Source organism: Giraffa tippelskirchi, chromosome X, assembly GCF_054371585.1.
Source record: "Giraffa tippelskirchi isolate mGirTip1 chromosome X, T2T-mGirTip1v1.2.pri, whole genome shotgun sequence".
In the NCBI taxonomy this organism is placed as follows: Eukaryota; Metazoa; Chordata; class Mammalia; order Artiodactyla; family Giraffidae; genus Giraffa; species Giraffa tippelskirchi.
In genome coordinates, this window is record NC_137289.1 from 110536650 (window position 1) to 110558022 (window position 21373).

The window sequence follows — 21373 nt, forward strand, 5'->3', positions numbered from 1 at the left end:
TTTATTTTTTTTTTTTATAAATTTATTTATTTTAGTTGGAGGCTAATTACTTTACAATATTGTAATAGTTTTTGCCATACATTGACATGAATCAGCCATGGGTTTACATGTGTTCCCCTTCCTGGACCCCCCACCCACCTCCCTCCCCATCCCATCCCTCTGGGTCATCCCATTGCCCCGGCCCTGAGCCCTTGTCTCATGCATCGAACAAGGAATGGTGTTCTGTTTCACATATGATAATATACATGTTTCAATGCTATGTCTCTGCTTTTAAATACGCTATCTAGGTTGGCCATAACTTTCCTTCCAAGGAGTAAGCGTCTTTTAATTTCATGGCTGCAATCACCATCAGCAGTGATTTTGGAGCCCCCCAAAATAAATTCTGCCACTGTTTGCACTGTTTCCCCATCTATTTCCCATGAAGTGATGGGACCAGATGCCATGATCTTAGTTTTCTGAACGTTGAGCCTTAAGCCAACTTTTTCACTCTCCTCTTTCACCTTCATCAAGAGGCTCTTTAGTTTTTCTTCACTTTCTGCCATAAGGGTGGTGTCATCCGCATATCTAAGGTTATTGATATTTCTCCCAGCAATCTTGATTCCATCTTGTGTTTCTTCCAGCCCAGCATTTCTCATGATGTACTCTGCATAGAAGTTAAATAAGCAGGGTGACAATATACAGCCTTGATGTACTCCTTTTCCTATTTGGAACCAGTCTGTTGGTCTATGTCCAGTTCTAACTGTTGCTTCCTGACCTGCATACAGGTTTCTCAAGAGACAGGTCAGATGGTCTGGTATTCCCATCTCTTTCATAATTTTCCACAGTTTATTGTGATCCACACAGTCAAAGGCTTTGGCATAGTCAATAAAGCAGAAATAGATGTTTTTCTGGAACTCTCTTGCTTTTTCAATGATCCAGTGGATATTGGCAATTTGATCTCTGGTTCCTCTTCCTTTTCTGAAACCAGCTTGAACATCTGGAAGTTCACGGTTCACATATTGCTGAAGCCTGGCTTGGAGAATTTTGAGCATTAGTTTACTAGCGTGTAAGATGAGTGCAATTGTGCGGTAGTTTGAGCATTCTTTGGCATTGCCTTTCTTTGGGATTGGAATGAAAACTGACCTCTTCCAGTCCTGTGGCCACTGCTGAGTTTTCCAAATTTGCTGGCATATCGAGTGCAACACTTTCACAGCATCACCTTTGAGGATCTGAAATAGCTCAACTGGAATTCCATCACCTCCACTAGCTTTGTTCGTAGTGATGCTTTCTAAGGCCCACTTGACTTCACATTCCAGGATGTCTGGCTCTAGGTGAGTGATCACACCATCGTGATTATCTGGGTCGTGAAGATCTTTTCTGTACACTTCTTCTGTGTATTCTTGCCACCTCTTCTTAATATCTTCTGCTTCTGTTAGGTCCATACCATTTCTGTCCTTTATCGAGCCTATCTTTGCATGAAATGTTCCTTTGGTATCTCTAATTTTCTTGAAGAGATCTCTAGTCTTTCCCAATCTGTTGTTTTCCTCTATTTCTTTGCACTGATCGCTGAGGAAGGCTTTCTTATCTCTCTTTGCTATTCTTTGGAACTCTGCATTCAGATGGGAATATCTTTCCTTTTCTCCTTCGCTTTTCGCTTCTCTTCTCTTCCCAGCTATCTGTAAGGCCTCCTCAGACAGCCATTTTGCTTTTTTGCATTTCTTTTCCATGGGGATTTTCTTGATCCCTGTCTCCTGTACAATGTCACAAACCTCTGTCCATAGTTCATCAGGCACTCTGTCTATCAGGTCTAGTCCCTTAAATCTATTTGTCACTTCCACTGTATAATCATAAGGGATTTGATCTAGGTCATACCTGAATGGTCTAGTGGTCTTCCCTACTTTCTTCAATTTAAGTCTGAATTTGGCAATAAGCAGTTCATGATCTGAGCCACAGTCTGCTCCCGGTCTTGTTTTTGCTGACTGTATAGAGCTTCTCCATCTTTGGCTGCAAAGAATATAATCAATCTGATTTTGGTGTTGACCATCTGGTGATGTCCACGTGTAGAGTCTTCTCTTGTGTTGTTGGAATAGGGTGTTTGCTATGACCAGTGCGTTCTCGTAGCAAAACTCTATTAGCCTTTGCCCTGCTTCATTCTGTACTCCAAGGCCAAACTTGTCTGTTACGCCAGGTGTTTCTTGACTTCCTACTTTTGCATTCCAGTCCCCTATAATGAAAAGGACATCTTTTTTGGGTGTTAGTTCTAGAAGGTCTTGTAGGTCTTCATAGAATCGTTCAACTTCAGCTTCTTCGGCGTTACTGGCGTTACTGTTACTGTTACGTTGTCTGTGTTAGGATGTCTCTAATTTGCTTTAAAGACGGTCAGCGTGTTATAAAGTATCTGTTATTTAGTTTAAGCTAGGCTTTTAGGGCTAGTGAGTTGATTTTCACAGGAACACCCACTCCAGGAGCAGCCAACCAACTTTTAATCAGAAAAGTCACCCTCCAAGTGCTTCCTCTATTTTTATCTCCCATCAACACTAGATTTTGCTAATTAGCAGAATGACATAGCAAGTGAATCTGCACAACGGATATTCCCAATGGGCTCTTACTGTTGCATTGAGATGTATTCAAGGTACATAGATTGGCTGAATTATTTTAGAGATGCTCTCCATACTTGCACAGACAGGGCAGCTGGATCTAGGCAGGTGTGTAGCCTGTGCTCAGGGGCACCTCTTGGTGGATCTCTAAGGGCCCTTTGTTCTGCCATGAATTTGGATATTCTGATTGCCTGATGCTGCCTTCAAGGCTAACGGAATCTTGCTTCTAGAGTACTGTAGCCTCCACCTTAAATGCTTTTTGCTTGTTAGGACCAAGCTGGGGCCCCTTTAGATACACAGAAGAGATTGTACCACTGTTGCTTAGGCCTGCTTGTTAATTTCAACCTGGCTGATTTGAGCCTGAGACTCACTCTTGTTACAACCTGGTGGCTAGATGGGGAAGCTACAAGAGAGCCTTGAAGACTGCCTGACCAAATTGGCCTTGGTCAGCTCACAACATTATGGATGGGTCATAATTTATTTTTCCAAACCCATTTTAACAGGCATTTAGAATGCTTCCAATGTTTTGCCTTTACATTAAACGCTGTGGTACCATCCATTTCACAAAATGTTTGTATAAAATTTTTCTTGCATAAAATTTTTAGCTTAATAATTACATGCTATTTCATTGAAGCGATGCACCTGAATTTATTAATCTCATTCCCTGTTTTTGTATCTTAGGTTTTGGTGGAATCTATATCTGAACCCAGGTCTGGTTGATGCAAGCCCAAGTCTTTTCTAATGCTTCTAGACAGAATTGTCTGGAAGATGGAACCTGGGAGTAAAGTGCCAAGGAGCTAATAGTGGATGTTGCTCTCTTCCCAGTTCCTATTTGGGGATTCCACCCTAGACCTTAGTTGACTTTTCACCTCCTTGGGTCTGCTTAAAGTGATTCCCCACCCTGGTTACACATATGAGTCTCTGAACAAACAAGAAATCCTGGTGTTACAGAATCTAATTTTCAAATCCAGGAAGGTGCAAAGCTCAGATTGTCAGTATATGGAGTTAAATATAATCTCATGCACTGAGCAATACATTTAACATCCTAATTAATAATTTAGAGCATCAAGTGCAGCGTGGAAACACATTATGTCTGTGCTGCCTGTTTGTGGGAAAATCTGCTACCTAACTGCGTTCCTCTCACCTTTCACCACCCACCAAAAAAGCAAGCCAGAAACGTTTGCCCAAAAGTGGCAAGCATATGTTAATGAAAAAGGGCAGGAAGAAAATTATTCTCATTTACTGGTGGTAACGCTACAGAATAGGGAAGGCCTTCTTTAAATTGTATTTTCTGAGACAATGCAGATTTGATGTGGATTTTTGCCTTCATTATAGTGTTTTATAGTCTGTGTTCCTAAGAACTGGGTCAGATTTTGCATTATGTCTGTGATTTATCTTGGAATGTCCAATATTTACATTCCTATAATGCCACGTTAATACTGGAGTTTTTAAGTTAGAGGAGGCTTTTTTTTAAACTGAAATAATAACAACTCTCCCCCCCCATACCATACATTCTATACACACTTCAATGCGACTTATTTTTTTTTTCAAAATAAATTCATCTGTAATTTCCCCTGCTGCAGTTTCATCCTCCCACTTCACACACAACTTTTAACCTGGCCCAAGGCAGCAAAAGATGCATTCTATATTTTCTGATTCTCCAGAGTTGAATTTCCAGATGTACAAGCTGGATTTAGAAAAGGCAGAGGAACCAGAGACCAAGTTGCCAACATTCAATGGATCATAGAAAAAGCAAGGGAATTCCAGAAAAACATCTACTTCTGCTTCACTGACTATGCTAAAGCCTTTGACTGTGTAGATCACAGCAAACTATGGGAAATTCTTAGAGAGATGGGAATACCAGACCATCTTACCTGTCTCCCGAGAAACCAGTATGCAGGTCAAGAAGCAATAATTAGAACCAGACATGGAACATAGACTGGTTCAAAATTGGGAAAGGAGTATGTCAAGGCTGTATATTGTCACCCTGTTTATTTAACTTCTATGCAGAGTACATCATGCAAAATGCATGGCTGGATGAAGCTCAATCTGGAATCAAGATTGCCAGGAGAAATATCAACAACCTCAGATATGCAGAAGACACCACCCTAATGGCAGAAAGCAAAGAAGAACTAAAGAGCCTCTTGATGAAACTGAAAGAGGAGAGTCAAAAAGCTGGCTTAAAACTCAACATTCAAAATACTGAGATCATGGCACCCGGTCCCATCACTTCATGGCAAATAGATGAGGAAAAAAATGGCAACAGTGAGAGACTTTATTTTCTTGCGCTCCAAAATCACTGCAGACGGTGACTGCAGCCGTGAAATTTAAAGACACTTGCTCCTTGGAAGAAAAGCTATGACAAACCTACACAGCATGTTAAAAAGCAGAGACATCACTTGGGAGACAAAGGTCCCTCTAGTCAAAGCTATGGTTTTTCCAGCAGTCATGTATGGATGTGAGAAATGGACCATAAAGAAGGCTGAGCACTGAAGAATTGATGTTTTCATCAATTGTTGGAGAAGACTCTTGAGAGTCTTGGACAGCAAGGAGAGCAAAGCAGTCCATCCTAAAGGAAATCAACCCTGAATGTTCTTTGGAAGGACTGATGCTGAAGCTGAAGCTCCAGTGTTTGGCCACCTGATGCGAAGAACTGACTCATTGGAAAAGACCCTGATGCTGGGAAAGACGGAAGGCAGGAGGAGAAGGGGGTGACAGAGGATGAGATGATTGGATGGCATCACTGACTCAACAGACATGAGTTTGAGCAAACTCCAGGAGATAGTGAAGGACAGGGAAGACTGGCGTGCTGCAGTCCATGGAGTCACAAAGAGTCAGATATGACTGGGCGACTGAACAATAAACAACCAACCAGAGTAGTTTATCATTCTTTATCTTATATAACAAGGTGCTTCCTTAATTGGAATTTTGTTTCTAGGTAAGCAAAGTTGCTTGTTAAAAGCTGTTTGGGTCTTGTTTTTAAGTTTATGCAGTACAGCTTTATTTGTTTGAAAAAAATTGCAAATAGCCTGGAAGTCTACCAATTAGAAGACTTGCAGTTAACTGACGGTAACTTCATTCTTTGAAGTACTCTGCAGCTGTAATAGACACAACTGAGCGACTTCACTTTCCCTTTTCCCTTTCATGCATTGGAGAAGGAAATGGCAACCCACTCCAGTGTTCTTGCCTGGAGAATCCCAGGGATGGAGGAGCCTGGTGGGCTGCCATCTATGGGGTCACACAGAGTCGGACACGACTGATGCGACTTAGCAGCAGCAGCAGCAGCTGTAATCAGAACAGAAAGCCCTATGAATTGATTGTAAAGATATCCTGTTAGGTGGGGGAAAAAAAGATTTCCTGTTAAGTGAAAAAAAAAAATCAAAGAGCAAAACACTGTGTATTGTATGGTACCATTTATGTAGAAAGGAAGGAAATATGCATATCTATACACATATCTTGGAGAAGGAAATGGCAACCCACTCCAGTGTTCTTGCCTGTTGAATCCCTGGGATGGGGGAGCCTGGTGGGCTGCCGTCTATGGGGTCGCACAGAGTCGGACACGACTGAAGCGACTTAGCAGCAGCATACACATATCTATACCTATATAGAGAGATATTGGTGGCTCAGCAGTAAAGAATCTGCTTGAAATGCAGGAGACCTGGGTTTAATCTCTGAGTCGGGAAGATCCCCTGGAGAAGGAAATGGCACCCCACTAGAATAGTAGTATTCTTGTCTGGAGAATTCTATGACAGAGGAGCCTGGTGGGCTACAGTCCATGGGGCCACAAAAGAGTTGCACAGGACTTAGGGACTAAATAACAACAAATTGACTTGTATGGAAATACAGATTATTTCTCAAAGAAATACAAGAAACTGATAAAATTGGTTGCTCTAGGGGAGGGGATCTGGGTGGCTGAAAACAAGAGTGGAAGGCAGACTTTCTCTTATATACCCTTTGATATCTTTTGAATTTTGAAGCATGTAAATGTATGAGTTGTTCCAAAAAAGAAATGAGGATGAAAATTTAAAAACAAACAAAAAGGAAGGCAAAACAATAGAAGTATTGACTTTGGTTCACAGGGGTCCCTGAACCACCTCTCCCGGCTATGACAGATAGCCCAGCGGAGGGGTATAACAAGACCTTCTTTTGTGGCTGGATGTGGCTTAAATCCCATCTCCAGCTAAAGACAAAGGAAGATGTTGAGGGGGGAGACAGTCAGTTATGGGAGATTATCAGGAAGAGCACAGTAAACAAGGTGGTATCCTGGGCCATTTCAGGGAGTTACTCAGTATTCCTGGGGCTCTTTTATGAATACAGGAGATATTCATGTTACTAAACTTCTATTTGTTTTTCTCCTGTTCATCTGCCTTTTATTACAGCAGGTTCTCAGCCAAGACCCCTAGAGAAGGAAACGGCAACCCACCCCAGTATTCTTGTTTGGGAAATCCCATGGACAGAGGAGCCTGCTGGGCTAGAGTCCATGGGGTCACAGAGAGTTGGACACAACTGAGCACTTGTCAACAACAGCTCAGCCAAGAGCCCAGAGGATAGAGGGAAAATGATTTTCACTCCCCTACAGACTGAATGATATGAAGGTATCCTGTTAGTTACTTTGGGAGCGATATTTGTATTGCAGTTATGCTTACAAGGATTCTTTCTCTTTAACAGATAGGTATTTGTGGATTTGAAGTATTTGTGGATAAAAGAATATGATGGCTGGGATTTGCTTTACAAAATTCAGTAGGATCATATATGGGAAAAGAATTTGAAAAAGAATATATATATATATATAACTGAATCACTTGACTGCACACCTGAAACATTATAAATCAACTATACTTCAATTTTCAAAAAATAAAACCAATTAGGGAATTCCCTGGTGGTCCAGTGGTTAGGACTCCACACTTTCACTGCTGAGACCCCACGTTTAATCCCTGGTCGGGGAACTAAGATGCCACAAGTCACCTGGTACAGCCAAAAAAATAAAGAGCAAATTAAAATTGGTTATATATAAAGCCAAAGAAATATCCAGTAGGGAGGACGTGGGGGAAGGAAAAAGTGAGTGGGGTGTAGAAGTGAGATCGGACATAAATGGATACTAATTATGCTGACTGATGGGTACCTGGGGGTTCACTGTGTTATTTTCTCTTTTTTTGTGTAAGTTTGAAAATGTTACATGTTAAAAAAAATGCAAAAAAACAAAACAACAACAACAAAAAAACAGCCCACAAAGGCCACGTGAACTTATTTAACCCCAAACTAAGTGTAAAACCCGTCCTACCAAGTTTGTGTCTATACTATTTGTTCCTGCACTAGGTTGATCTTTTTGATCTCTTCATCTCCCTGAAGTGAAGATCTTGTTTAAAATGACACTTCAGGTCAGTGCCTGAGTTTCTTGCTGGGCACATGGAGGCAGCAGAAGATAGAGGTTTTCAAGTGAGAGTCCTGAGCACATTCATATTTTATGTACCCAGGGGGGTGCTAGTGGTAAAGAATCCACCTGCCAATGCGGGATCTATCCTGGGGTCAGGAAGATCCCCTGGAGGAGGAAATGGCAAACTGACGGAATTCCAATTGAGCTATTTCAAATCCTCAAAGGTGATGCTGTGAAAGTGCTGTACTCAATATGCCAGCAAATTTGGAAAACGCAGCAGTGGCCACAGGACTGGAAAAGGTCAGTTTTCATTCCAACCCCAAAGAAAGGGAATGCCAAGGAATGCTTGAACTACCGCACAATTGCACTCATCTCACACGCTAGTAAAGTAATGCTCAAAATTCTCCAAGCCAGGCTTCAGCAATACGTGAACTGTGAACTTCCAGATGTTCAAGCTGGTTTTAGAAAAGGCAGAGGAACCAGAGATCAAATTGCCAACATCCGCTGGATCATCGAAAAACCAAGAGAGTTCCAGAAAAACATCTATTTCTGCTATATTGACTATGCCAAAGCCTTTGACTGTGTGGATCACCACAAACTGTGGAAAATTCTTAAAGAGATGGAAATAGCAGACCACTTGACCTGCCTCTTGAGAAATCTGTATGCAGGTCAGGAAGCAACAGTTAGAACTGGACATGGACCAACAGACTGGTTCCAAATAGGAAAAGGAGTACGTCAAGGCTGTATATTGTCACCCTGCTTATTTAACTTCTATGCAGAGTACATCATGAGAAATGCTGGGCTGGAAGAAACACAAGATGGAATCAAGATTGCCGGGAGAAATATCAATAACCTCAGATATGCAGATGACACCACCCTTATGGCAGAAAGTGAAGAAGAACTAAAGAGCCTCTTGATGAAAGTGAAAGAGGAGAGTGAAAAAGTTGGCTTAAAGCTCAACATTCAGAAAACTAAGATCATGGCATCTGGTCCCATCACTTCATGGCAATAGATGGGGAAACAGTGCAAACAGTGGCAGACTTTATTTTTCTGGGCTCCAAAATCACTGCAGATGGTGACTGCAGTCATGACATTAAAAGACATTTACTCCTTGGAAAAAACGTTATGACCAACTTAGACAGTATATTAAAAAGCAGAGACATTACTTTACCGACAAAGGTCCGTCTAGTCAAGGCTATGGTTTTTCCAGTAGTCATGTATGGATGTGAGAGTTGGACTATAAAGAAAGCTAAGCACTGAAGAATTGATGCTTTTGAACTGTGGTGTTGAAGAAGACTCTTGAGAGTCCCTTGGACTGCAAGGAGATCCAACCAGTCCTGAATATTCATTGGAAGGACTGATGCTGAAGCTGAAACTCCAATACTTTGGCCACCTGATGAGAAGAGCTGACTCATTTGAAGAGACCCTGATGCTGGGAAAGATTGAAGGTGGGAGGAGAAGGGGATGACAGAGGATGAGATGGTTGGATGGCATCACTGACTCAAGGGACATGAGTTTGAATAACCTCTGGGAGTTGGTGATGGACAGGAAGGCCTGGCATGCTGCAGTCCATGGGCTTGCAAAGAGTCAGACATGACTAAGTGACTGAACAGAACCTGGGCACAAGCCCGAGGCCCCCATCTGGGCACAGCCGCTTAGAAGTGGGCAAGTTACTCAGCTTCGCTCTGCCTTAGTTTCCTCATACGTGCAACAGGAATAAAGAAAATAATATTCCCCCAAGGCCTGTTAGATGCTTTTGAACTGTGGTGTTGGAGAAGACTCTTGAGAGTCCCTTGGACTGCAAGGAGATCAAACCAGTCAATTCTAAAGGAAATCAGTCCTGAATATTCATTGGAAGGACTGATGCTGAAACTGAAGCTCCAATACTTTGGCCACCAGATGTGAAGAACTGACTCATTGGAAAAGACCCTGAGGCTGGGAAAGACTGAAGGCAGGAGGAGAAGGGGACGACAGAGGATGAGATGGTTGGATGGCATCACCGACTCGATGGACATAAGTTTGAGCAAGCTCTGGGAATTGGTGATGGACGGGGAAGCCTGGTGTGCTGCAGTCCATGGGGTTGCAAAGAGTCAGACACGGCTAAGAGACTGAACTGAAGGTCTGTTAGAAGGATTAGACAAGATGCTATACAGAATTTTAGTATAATGCCTGATATACAAAAAGGCTCAAAATTGTTGATTATTATTAATATTAGGCACTCAAAGAGTGCTTCTTGAATATGAATGCTTGGATGAATAACGGTGTGTGAGAGACAGGATCATTACACAATCTATCATTTTGTAATCTGCCTTATTTTGAAAACATATTTAAATAGCACAGGGAACTATATTCAATATCTTGTAATAGCCTATAAGAGATAAGAATCTGAAAAAGAATATGTGTATATATATAACTGAATCACTATGTTATACACCTGAAACCAAAACAACATTGTAAATCAACTCTACTTCACTTACAAAGTTTTTAAAAACATTTGATATCTTCCAATATCCTTGATTTTCAAAGAAAGCTTTGAAATTAGTTCAAATTTGCCATACAGTTATTTTTTTGTGGTTTAACTTATTAATTTGGGGTCTTATTGGCAATAATAGTGCACAGCCAGAAGAATTCATGGTGAAAAATGTATTATTATTTAGTATACACTTTTTGGTATTCTGTAGTTTCAAACCTCAGGGATTTCTTAATGAGAGATGTGAGGTTTATACCTCTGGCTAATTGATTGTTGAGAAGGTTAGATACTTATTAAACATAAAATGGGGATATATTTTTCCTATGCTTTGTTAATTAAAAAAAATTAATTCGATTAAGACTCAATTCTGGGGGCAGGGGGAGATCGCAGGGTGTCCATCAATGGGTGTAAAGTTTCAGTCATGCAAGATGAAGTTCTACAGAATTCCCTGGTGGTCCAGTGGTTAGGCCTCTGCACTTTCACTGCCAAGGGCCAGGGTTCAATCTCTGGTTGGAGAACTAAGATCCTATAAGCTGTGCATGGCGTGGTGGGGGAAAAAAAAAAAAAGAGATGAAGTTTTAGAACTCTGCGGTATAGCCCTGTAGCTATAGCTACAGGGGACTTCCCTGGCAGTCCAGTGGTTAAGACACCGCACTTCCACTGCAGGGGGCATGAGTTCCATCCCTGGTCAGGGAATTAAGATCCCATATGCCATGTGGTGCAGTCAAAATATATATATATATAATAGTGTGCACTTAAAAATTCAAGAGGGACTTCCCTAGTGGTCCAGTGGTTAAGAGCCCACCTGCCAATGGAGGGGACACAGGTTCAATCCCTGGTCCGGCAAGATCCCACATGCCACAGGGCAACAGAGCCCATGCACCACAACTACTGAGCTTGTGCAACGCAACTCCTGAAGCCTGCGTGTCCTAGAGCCTGTGCTCCAAAACAAGAGAAGACTCCGCAATGAGAAACCAGCGCATTGCAACTATAGAGAAGCCCGCCCGCAGCAACAAAGACCCAGCACAGCCATAAATAAATAAATAAAACAATTATTTAAAAGACAGTTTAAGAGGGTATATCTCACGTTAAGTGTTCCTACCACAATTATAAAGAAAAAGAGAGATTCAACTTTAAAGCTTCTGAGCAGAAGTCTGTTCATTCTTAAGTTTTTCAGGAAGCAGTAAACATCAAAAAGATGTTGAGCTCAAGAAAGTACCTTCTGCTGCTTATCAGATCATCTCAAAACTTAGGGACTTAAAATAACAACAATCATTTTAATACTATTCCTGATGGTTCTGGGGGTTAACAGGGCCCAGCAAAAAGGGGGTGAGTAGGGAAGTTAGACAGTACAAGCATGACAAAAGAGGGGCAACATTTTTGAATGAGAGCAGAGTTGGCTACAGAAGTTGTTGAGTCTTGCTCCCAAGGCCACAGGTGCTAGGATTTGCACCAAGGCCACAAAAGCAGAGCCCAGAAGCAAGGTCACCTCCAAAGCTGACTGAGCCCCTTTGTAACCATTGCCAAAAGCCCATTGATCATCACTAACAAGCTTCCTGACTCCCAATTAGGTGAAGATGCCCACTCCAGTAAACACCCTATAGTGCCCCAAGCAACCACCCAATGCCAGCCTTCCAGCAGAAATTTTGTCTTGAGGCTATGCTGCTGCTGCTAAGTCGCTTCAGTTGTGTCCAACTCTGTGCAACCCCATAGACGGCAGCCCACCAGGCTCTGCCGTCCCTGGGATTCTCCAGGCAAGAATACTGGAGTGGGTTGCCATTTCCTTCTCCAGTGCATGAAAGGGAAAAGTGAAAGTGAAGTCGCTCAGTCATGTCCGACTCTTAGCGACCCCATGGACTATAGCCTATGAGGCTCCTCCGTCCATGGGATTTTCCAGGCAAGAGTACTGGAGTGGGGTGCCATTAAAGTTGGCTATTAACCACGAAATCTGTTGACTTTCCCTGGTCTGTCACAGGAGTTGTCAGCCCACTGCACTCACAGTGCCCAGTTTATCTCTGCTCTTTGTTCTTAATAAACTCACTCCTCTCTGCAGTACTCCGTGTCTGGAAATTCTTTTCCATCCTGTGCTCGCACTGCCTCAACAGAAGTGACATGGAAGCCTGGGAGATGCTGGCGAGTAGAGATTGTAGAGAAAAGCCAAGGGGCTGGAGATGGGGCCAGAAACACACGCCCATGTCTTTTATGCTCCACAGACACGTTAGGCTGGTGTGGTGTGGTTTTAAAACACGTTTGCAAATCCTTTGACACATCAAGAGATGGAATCTAATTCCCCTCTCTCAACGAGGGTTGGCCTTAGAGATTCCATTCTAATGAATAGAATTTGGCAGAAGCGATATTGCATGACTTTTGAGGCTAGATCACGAAAGCCTATATGACCTCTGCCTAATTCTATGCCTTTGGGAATACGTATCTTTAGAGCCCTGAGTTCCCATATAAGAAGTCAGTTACAGGCTTCCCTGGTGGCTCACTGGTAAAGAATCCACCTGCCAATGCAGGAGACATGGGTTTGATCCCTGATCCAGGAAGATACTACATGCCGTGGAGCACCTAAGCCCGTGTGCCACAACTATTGAGCTTGTGTCCTAGAGCCTGGAGCCACAACTACTGAGCCCATGTGCCCTGGAGCCTGTACTCCGCAATAAGAGAAGCCACCGCAATGAGAAGCCTGTGTACAGAAACTAGAGAAAAGCCCGAGTAGCAATGAAAACCCAGCACAGCCCAAAATAAGTAAGATAAAATAAATTGATTCTCTTAAAAAAATAGAAGTTGGTTACCCTGAAGCCACCATGCAAAGAGACCATATAGGGACAGAGGGATGCCCAAGAAGCCCAGTTATACCAGCTGCCATGTGTGCTAAGTCTTCCCAGCTCAGGTATCGAACATACAAGCGAAGAAGCCTTTAAGATGTCCCCAGCCTCAACATTTGTTCTATTTTTTAATGGGAGGATATTGCTTTACAACACTATGTTGGTTTCTGCTGTACAACAATGCAGATCAGTCACAATTATGTATCTCTTCTCCCTATTGAGCCTCCCTCTCCTCCTCCCATCCCACCCCTCCAGGTCATCACAGAGTACCAGGCTGGACTCCCTGTGCTATACAGCAACTCCCCACCAGCTATCTGTTTTACACATGATAGTGTATGTATGTCAATGCTACTTTCTCAGTTCATTCCACTCTTCTCCTTCCCGCTCTGTGTCCACAAGTCTGTTATCTACATCTGTATCTCCATTCCTTCCCTGCACAGCCTCAACATTTAATAGACACATATAAAGCATTGTGCCCAATAGAAGATACGTTCTATTGAAGCAACTGTGGAAAATTTATAAAAAAATTTACCAAGACTTAGTGTTCAAAGAAAACTTAAATATATTTCCCAAAAGGAATCATATAAGCCATATTATCTGACCATAATATGATAAAATTAGAAAGTAACAAGAACAAATAGCCCCTAACTCAACATTGTAAATCAACTATACTTCAATTAGAAAAAAAAAGAACAAATACCCCAAATAACTCTATCTTTTGGAGATCTAAAAATATCCCTTCCCTCACATAAATCAACAAGAATAAGCAAATGTTTTATCTAGGAAGGGGAAGTTGCAAGATTAATTTAATGATAACCAAAGGGGAATCCTTAAAATAGGAAGATGAGTTACTAAAACACAGATCAAATGAAAACTTAAAAAAAAAAAACAGTAAGGAGAATCTATGATGATTGCTTAATTTGGAGGCTTACTGACCCAGGTTCTTTCCACATTTCTACTCTGCCATCCTCAGTTGTCAGTGCCTCTCCTCATGCTCACAAAATGGCTGCATCAGCTCCAGGTATCACATCCTCACACAACATTCCAAGGCCAGAAGGGAGGAGTCTTATCTCTTTCCTTGTGCTCCTCTTTGAAAGGAAAACCTTTCTTGAAGCCTCCCAGCAGACTTCTCCATCTTAATCTTTAGTCAAAATTGCATCATACTTCTTTTCCTGAACCAATCACTGGTAAGTGGAATGGAATTACTGCGATTAGTTTTGATTGTCAGGATTCACTGCCAGCTCCACTCCTGGGTTGGGGAGGGGCCCAGCTTTTCCTGAGTCACAAAGCCTTCCATAAATGAACACAATCTAGGTTTTGTAAGAGAATGGCTGTGGGGTAAGAGACAGATAATGATAGTCATAACCTGCCCCCTGAGGCTGCCACTTGCATCAAAACATAATATATTCTTTTTCCTTTTAAAGTACTTCACCTGTCTGTATGAACAAAACTTTCTCAAATATTAATAGATCTATTAAATAACATATCAAACAAATTACAGTTTCAAAGACAGTGAACTTAAAAATTTCCTGGACATTCTGGTACCATACATTCTGGTACAATTCTAACTTAAAATTCTACGTCTACACTAGTAACACATTTTAAGCAGAGTCACATGGCTGTTACTTGAATTGACTATATCTGCTTAAACATTACACGTACATAAAGTGCCCAGTTTGCCCAGATTCTTTACAAGAAAATATGGGCTACTCTTAAATATTTCTAAATTTAATTAGAAATCTTCCCTGGGTCAAAAGATGTTACCCAGTAAGGAACATGGTTATCATCCCAGTGAAATTAAATTATTTTTGACCTGAAATTTTGGCCACACATGAGCTCAGGAAAGGCAGAAAGTGGGGCAATTCCTCTCACACCCACTAAGGAAACCATTATATCATCTTCTCAGCATGCTTGAGGCTGCAAAAGGAATCTGTGTCAACATTTAGAGTTGCTATGTCAATGATTATATAACTCCAAGGGGTCGTCTTGGGTCCCTGACACTACCTAATTCTTCAACCTTCTCACTTAAATCAACAAGGCCCCCCAGGTTGAATATCCCACTAGAGTCTTTGTTTCTTGAATTCTTAAAAGGTATGTATATATTTTCCTGGAGAAGACTCTTGAAAGTCTCCTGGACTGCAAGATCAAACCAGTCAATTCTAAAGGAAATCTACCCTGAATATTCACTGGAAGGACTGATGCTGAAGCTGAAGCTCCAACACTTTGGCCACCTGATGCAAAGAGCTGACTCATTGGAAAAGACCCTAATGCTGGGAAAGATGGAGGGCAGGAGGAGAAGGGAGTGACAGAGGATGAGATGGTTAGATAGCATCACCAACTCAATGGACATGAACTTAAGCAAATTCTGGGAGATAGAAGAGGACAGGGAAGCCTGGAGTGCTGCAGTCCATGGGGTCACAAAGACTTGGACACGACTGAATAACAACATATATCTTCCTGCCTATGTATAAAGACCTTTGAACTTTACAGGAATTCTGCATTCTTTCATGGTCTCAGGACCACTCGACACTTCCAAAAAGATACTCAACTGAATGCTGGAAATCTCACATGGTTTGTCTGATTTGTGATCACAGCACATAAGGTCCGCTCTACTGGTATTAAATACCATTGGATTGTAGAGAAAATACTTTAGAAAGGTGACTGAATAAGTTTGTGATCAGAGTAGATCTAGTGTTGTATTACAAATGAGGAAGAAAACAGGAAGGGAGGGTGGAAGGGATGGGGAGAGAGAGAGTGACAGACACAGGCTTTGTGCCTGATTGGGTTTCACTAGAAGTAGAACCAGGGCTTGATTCTAAGTGTCCCAGGGCAGCTTGGAGAAGGGAGAGAAGCCATCTTCTTACAATTTACAGGGCTCACAGGGTATGCTTGCCACACACCGCTCATCTCTGCACAAGCTTCTCACACAAGCCTCGGAGGTCTGATAGACTGGTATTCTTCATGCCAGGCCTCTGTCTAAAGAACTCGGGCCATTCATTCAAATTAGTCATCCTCAGCCCCACCCCCACCCCCATCTCAACATCTACTCTCTTATATCCCAGAATTCTGCCTGAATCTGGTCTCTTGCCTCAAACCCCAAACCCATGCCTTGGTTTGAGCCTCATCATCTCTTTCCAGGACTCATGCAGTGGCCTTCTCCCTGGCCTGCCTCCAATCATTCCCCCTTTTCCCACGGTGCTCCACTGCTAGAAAACTTCCTCTGGCTTCTGGGCTTTGGCATCAGATCAAAACGCCTCAGCCTGGCACTCACACTGCATGCACCCTAGGCTGCAGACTCTGGGAACCTCTCCCCATAACCTCTACAACATCTGATGTCCTTGGAGGCGTGGCTTCCTCTGCCTGAAAGATTCTTCCCCTGGTCTACTTGGTGATCACTTACTTGCCTTTTAAGAGCTAGTGCATACATCATTTCCTCCAGGAAGCCTCTCTGGCGTGCTCCAGATAGTGCACCCCTCTGTTAAAGGAATGAACACACTGTATTTTATTTGTTTGCACCTACATCCCCTTTGACATCTAGAGCAAGCACCTTGGGAAACTGACCCTGCTTATCTGTCTCTGCATCCCCAGAAACTAGCACACTGCTGGGCTTATGCAAGGTGCTCAAAAAAGATTTGATGAATGAATGAATACATGAATAAATGAGTGACTGTGACCACTGTGGAAGATTGCCATTTGGTGAGGCCTGATGAACTCTATTCATGCCCTTGTGTAGTCCCTCTCACACTGACTCTGGGCTGGGAAGTGACACCTGTCAATTTCAGCTCACAACTCAGTGGACAGAAGCGGTCACATGGCCCTGCTCAGCTGGAAAACAGAGGCAAGAGCGGTGGCAGGCAAGTGTGATGCCAGCGCGCTAAGTCAGGACTGATCGAACACCGATTAATTCTTATTCTTTGGCTCTCTGAGTCCTAGATGTCTACCTTTCTAATAATGACAGGCATTTGTATAGAATTATGCTTCATGCAAAATATTCCCACATACATGATCCCTGCCAGACTGCTCTTAGATAGCGCTGTTGTCATCATATTTCATAGATGAGAAAACTCATCAATCTCCCAGCTAGTTAAGGAGGAAGTTGGGGTTCAAGCTTCAAAGCCAGGCTGTTTCGTCAGCCACAGCAGCCTTGGGTTTGTCACAGTCCAGGCATGTCATCAGAAGGACTTCCCTGAAAGAGCCAAATATAGGGAACAGACTGGGCCTGGGTTAATTTTTAGGAAAGTGAAAGTGTTAGCCACTCAGTCGTTTCCAACTCTTTACAACCCCATGGACTGTAGCCCACCAGGTTCTTCTGTCCATGGGATTCTCCAGGCAAGCACACTGGAGAGGGCTGCCATTCTCTTCTCCAGGGAATCTTCCTGACCTAGGGATTGAACTCAGGTCTCCTACATTACAGGCAGATTCTTTAGCATCTCAGCCACCATGGAAGCCCAACTTGAATATCTTTCCCTCTCTCTATCCTAATTCACTTAAATAATTTCAAAATATACAAAGACAGAGACAGAAAGAGAAATCTGCTGGCCAACTTGGGTCACATGTCCATCCCTGTAATGGGAAGACAGGGTCACGTCATTGGTAGCTTCATGGATAGGAAGGAATCACTCCTAAGAAAGAGGAATGCTATTACCAGAAGAAGAAGGCCAGGCATGCTTTGCAGACAAAACCCAAAGATGTACACTCTAAGTCTGGAATTAGTAAGTGTTAGGGCTTCCCTCATAGCTCAGTCAGTAAATCATCTGCCTGCAATGCAGGAGACCTGGGTTTGATTCCTGGGTCAGGAAGATCTCCTGGAGAAGGAAATGGCAATCCACTGCAGTATTCTTGCCTGGAGAATCCCATAGACAGCGGAGCCTGGTGGGCTACAGTCCATGGGGTCGCAAGAGTCGGACACGACTTGGCGACTAAACCACCATGGGTTGAATCTGGGCTTCTCCCGTGGTTCAGTGGTAAAGAATCCACCTGCGATGCAGGATACACAAGAGAGGCAGGTTTGATCCCTGGGTCGGGAAGATCCCCTGGAGAAGGAAACGGCAACCCACTCCAGTATTCTTGCCTGGAGAATCCCATGGACAGAGGACCTGGTGGGCTACAGCCCACGGGGTCGCAAAGAGTCAGACATGACTGAAGTGACTTAGCACTCACATGGGTTGAACTGTGTTCCCCTCACCCCAAAAGATATGTTGGTATCCTAATTTCTAGAACCTGAGAATGTGGCCTTATTTGGAGACGGAATCTTTACAGAAGTAATCAAGTTAAAATGAGGTGGCTAAGATGGGCCTTGATCAAATATGATTGTTACCCTTAAAGAAAGGGGAAATTTGGACACAGAAACATGTACAGAGGGAGAACAGCAACTGAAGATGAAGGCAGAGATGGAGGTGTTGCTTTTACATGCCAAGGGATGCCAAAGACTGCCAGCAAAGCACCAGAAGCTAAGGGAGAGACCTAGAACAGATTCTCCATCTCACCCTTGGAACCAGCGCTGCCCACACCTTGATCTTGGACCTCTGGCCTCCAGAATGGTGAGACAATACATTTCTGTCATTCAAGCCACTCAGCGTGTGGTCCTTTGTTATGGCAGCCCTAGCGAGTGAAAACACCATGCTGGACAGAGTGCTAAAGAATGTAATGGGGCTGAAAGTGGTTGATATGGACAGCAAGGGCAGAATGACCCACGTGGGCTGGAGAGGACCTTGCGCTGTCTGGCTTAGATGGGCAAAAAAAAATATTGAAATATCACGTGGCCTTAGTAATGGTAACAGCCAACCAGTCAGGGAGCTGCTGGAAACAGACTTGTTATCTAAATTCTGGAAGGGGCTCACTCTTTCCTAGAAGGTCTAAGAGAGGACCCAGTTCAGGCAGAGGAGGCTGTTTAACTCAGTAACCGGGCAGAAACTGCAGACATTGAATCGCTTGCTTTCAGTGGCAGCTCTGTCACCCATTAGCTGGGTGACCTTGGAGTGGTGGGCACAGTGATGTGAAGGGGTCCAAGTACCCCTTCACAGAAGGAGGTGTCACCCTTTCTTTGCTCTATTTGCAGGACTATTGGCAGACAACCCTTAGCCCTTCGAGGCTTCCTTGGCTCCAGAGACCTCACCAAGGTCACAGCCATCCACTGACTGATGGCTGCTGGAGTAGAAAAGTCCACCATCTTGGGACAACTCCGAAGGGCCAGTCTCACTCTGGAGCCTCCTATGGGGGTGGCCAAGGCTGTCACTAGGCCTGCATCACAGCTGACTTTGGCCTCTGGCCTACCTCTCCTGCTTCCTTGTCCTCCTTTTCAGAAGAAAGAAAGAAAGAAATTGAAGTCGCTCAGTCGTGTCCAACTCTTTGCAACCCCATGGACTGTAGCCTGCCAGGCTCCTCCGTCCATGGGATTTTCCAGGCAGGAATACTGGAGTGGATTGCCATTTCCTTTTCCAGGGCATCTTCCCGACCTAGGGATCGAACGCAGGTTTCCCGCATTGGAGGCAGACGCTTTACCATCTGAGCCACCAGAGAATTCTTTTCAGGGAGATTTACTCAACACCCCACCTGCTCACCTCTGTCTCAGAGGCACCTTCCTGGGAACCCAATACCTAACAGGTGAGTTAATTTACCCCCCCATCCCCACCCACCCCTGCCACCTGGCTTCCTTTATCTTCAAAGTAGTTGTGCCACTGCCTTCTTGGTGGTTGGTTACACAGATTAGATTAGAGACTGTCCCCACCACCCCCCCCATCCTGGTCCTGTTTGTAGGGAGGAGTGGGGAAGCTGCGGGGACTTGGGAGTGACTCTCATTAGAATGTTTAGAGGCTGGAGCCCGCTGACTGGAAATGACAGCCAGGCTCTGCAAGGGATTGTTTCGGGCTTTAAATCGGCACCTAAGTGAGGGCTGCCAGGCTATGCTTGTGCCTCTGGAAACATGTCCTGTGTTTGCCTGAGTCCCTCCTGCTGTGGTGGCGTGACAATCCACGGTGGCGTGACAATCCACGGTGGCATGACCAGCTACAGGGTGGCTGCTGAAGGGAGGGGGCAGGGCAGCAGGGTCTCCAGGGTGGGGAGCCATATCTGCAAGAGACATTTCTAATTTCTTTTGAGCCGCGGCGGGTAGTAGCTTGGAGTTAGGGCAGGAGATCTCTGCTCCTCAGGGGGCCCAGCATGATGAAGGGTATGTGTAAGCACCAGTACTGTCTCCAACACCTCCCCAATCCCTCTGAAAGTGGCAGCGGTGAGAATGTCATCTTGCATTTCCAGCAGAGGACATCACGTCCTCCTCTTAGGAGGCCCTGGTGGGCGGGGGACTCCAGAGGGACCTGCGATTCTTCTGGCCTGAGGGATCGCTTCGTGATGGCCTAGCACTGGCTTCCAAAATTCTTATTTTTCTCTTACGGAACTTGTACAAAATTCACCTTCAGACTAGCCATTGGAGAAAAAGGTAAAAACACACTAAGTATGCACACACACGCGTACACACATAAAAAGAAAAGGACAAAAGGAAAAAAACGTAATTGGCTATTCTGACACCTAGAGATAAAAAACATGACATTTGGGGGCATTCCCTTACATACTTCATTCTTTATATTTTCACATTAATATGCTACAGAGTCACCTATACCCTGGTGACTCAGACGGTCGAGAATCTGCCTACAATGCAGGAGACCTGGGTTCAATCCCTGGGTCAGGAAGACCCCCTGAAGAAGGGCGTGGCAACCGACTCAGTATTCTTGCCTGGAGAATCCCATGGACAGAGGAGCCTGGTGGGCTACAGTCCATGGGATCGCAAAGAGTCAGACACGACTGACTGACCAACACTTACTTTCTTACACCTACACCCCTTTAAAGTATGTCGGCTGAAAAAAAAAAAAAAAGTATGTCGGCTGAACCCTATACCTTTCCAGAGCAAGGAAAACAGTTTCCATAATAGAGATGAAGATGGACAGAAAACCACCAGCACCCCCAGAACTCTCTTCTGCTAATGCTCCCAGGAGTAACTAATTTCTTAATTTTCTAATGCCACTGAAGTAATGTTACCTATTTTTAAAGTTCATATAAATAGAATCATATAGTATTAAAAAAAAAAAAAAGAACAGAGGTGATACAGTTCACCAGTTCACTCAAAGAATGA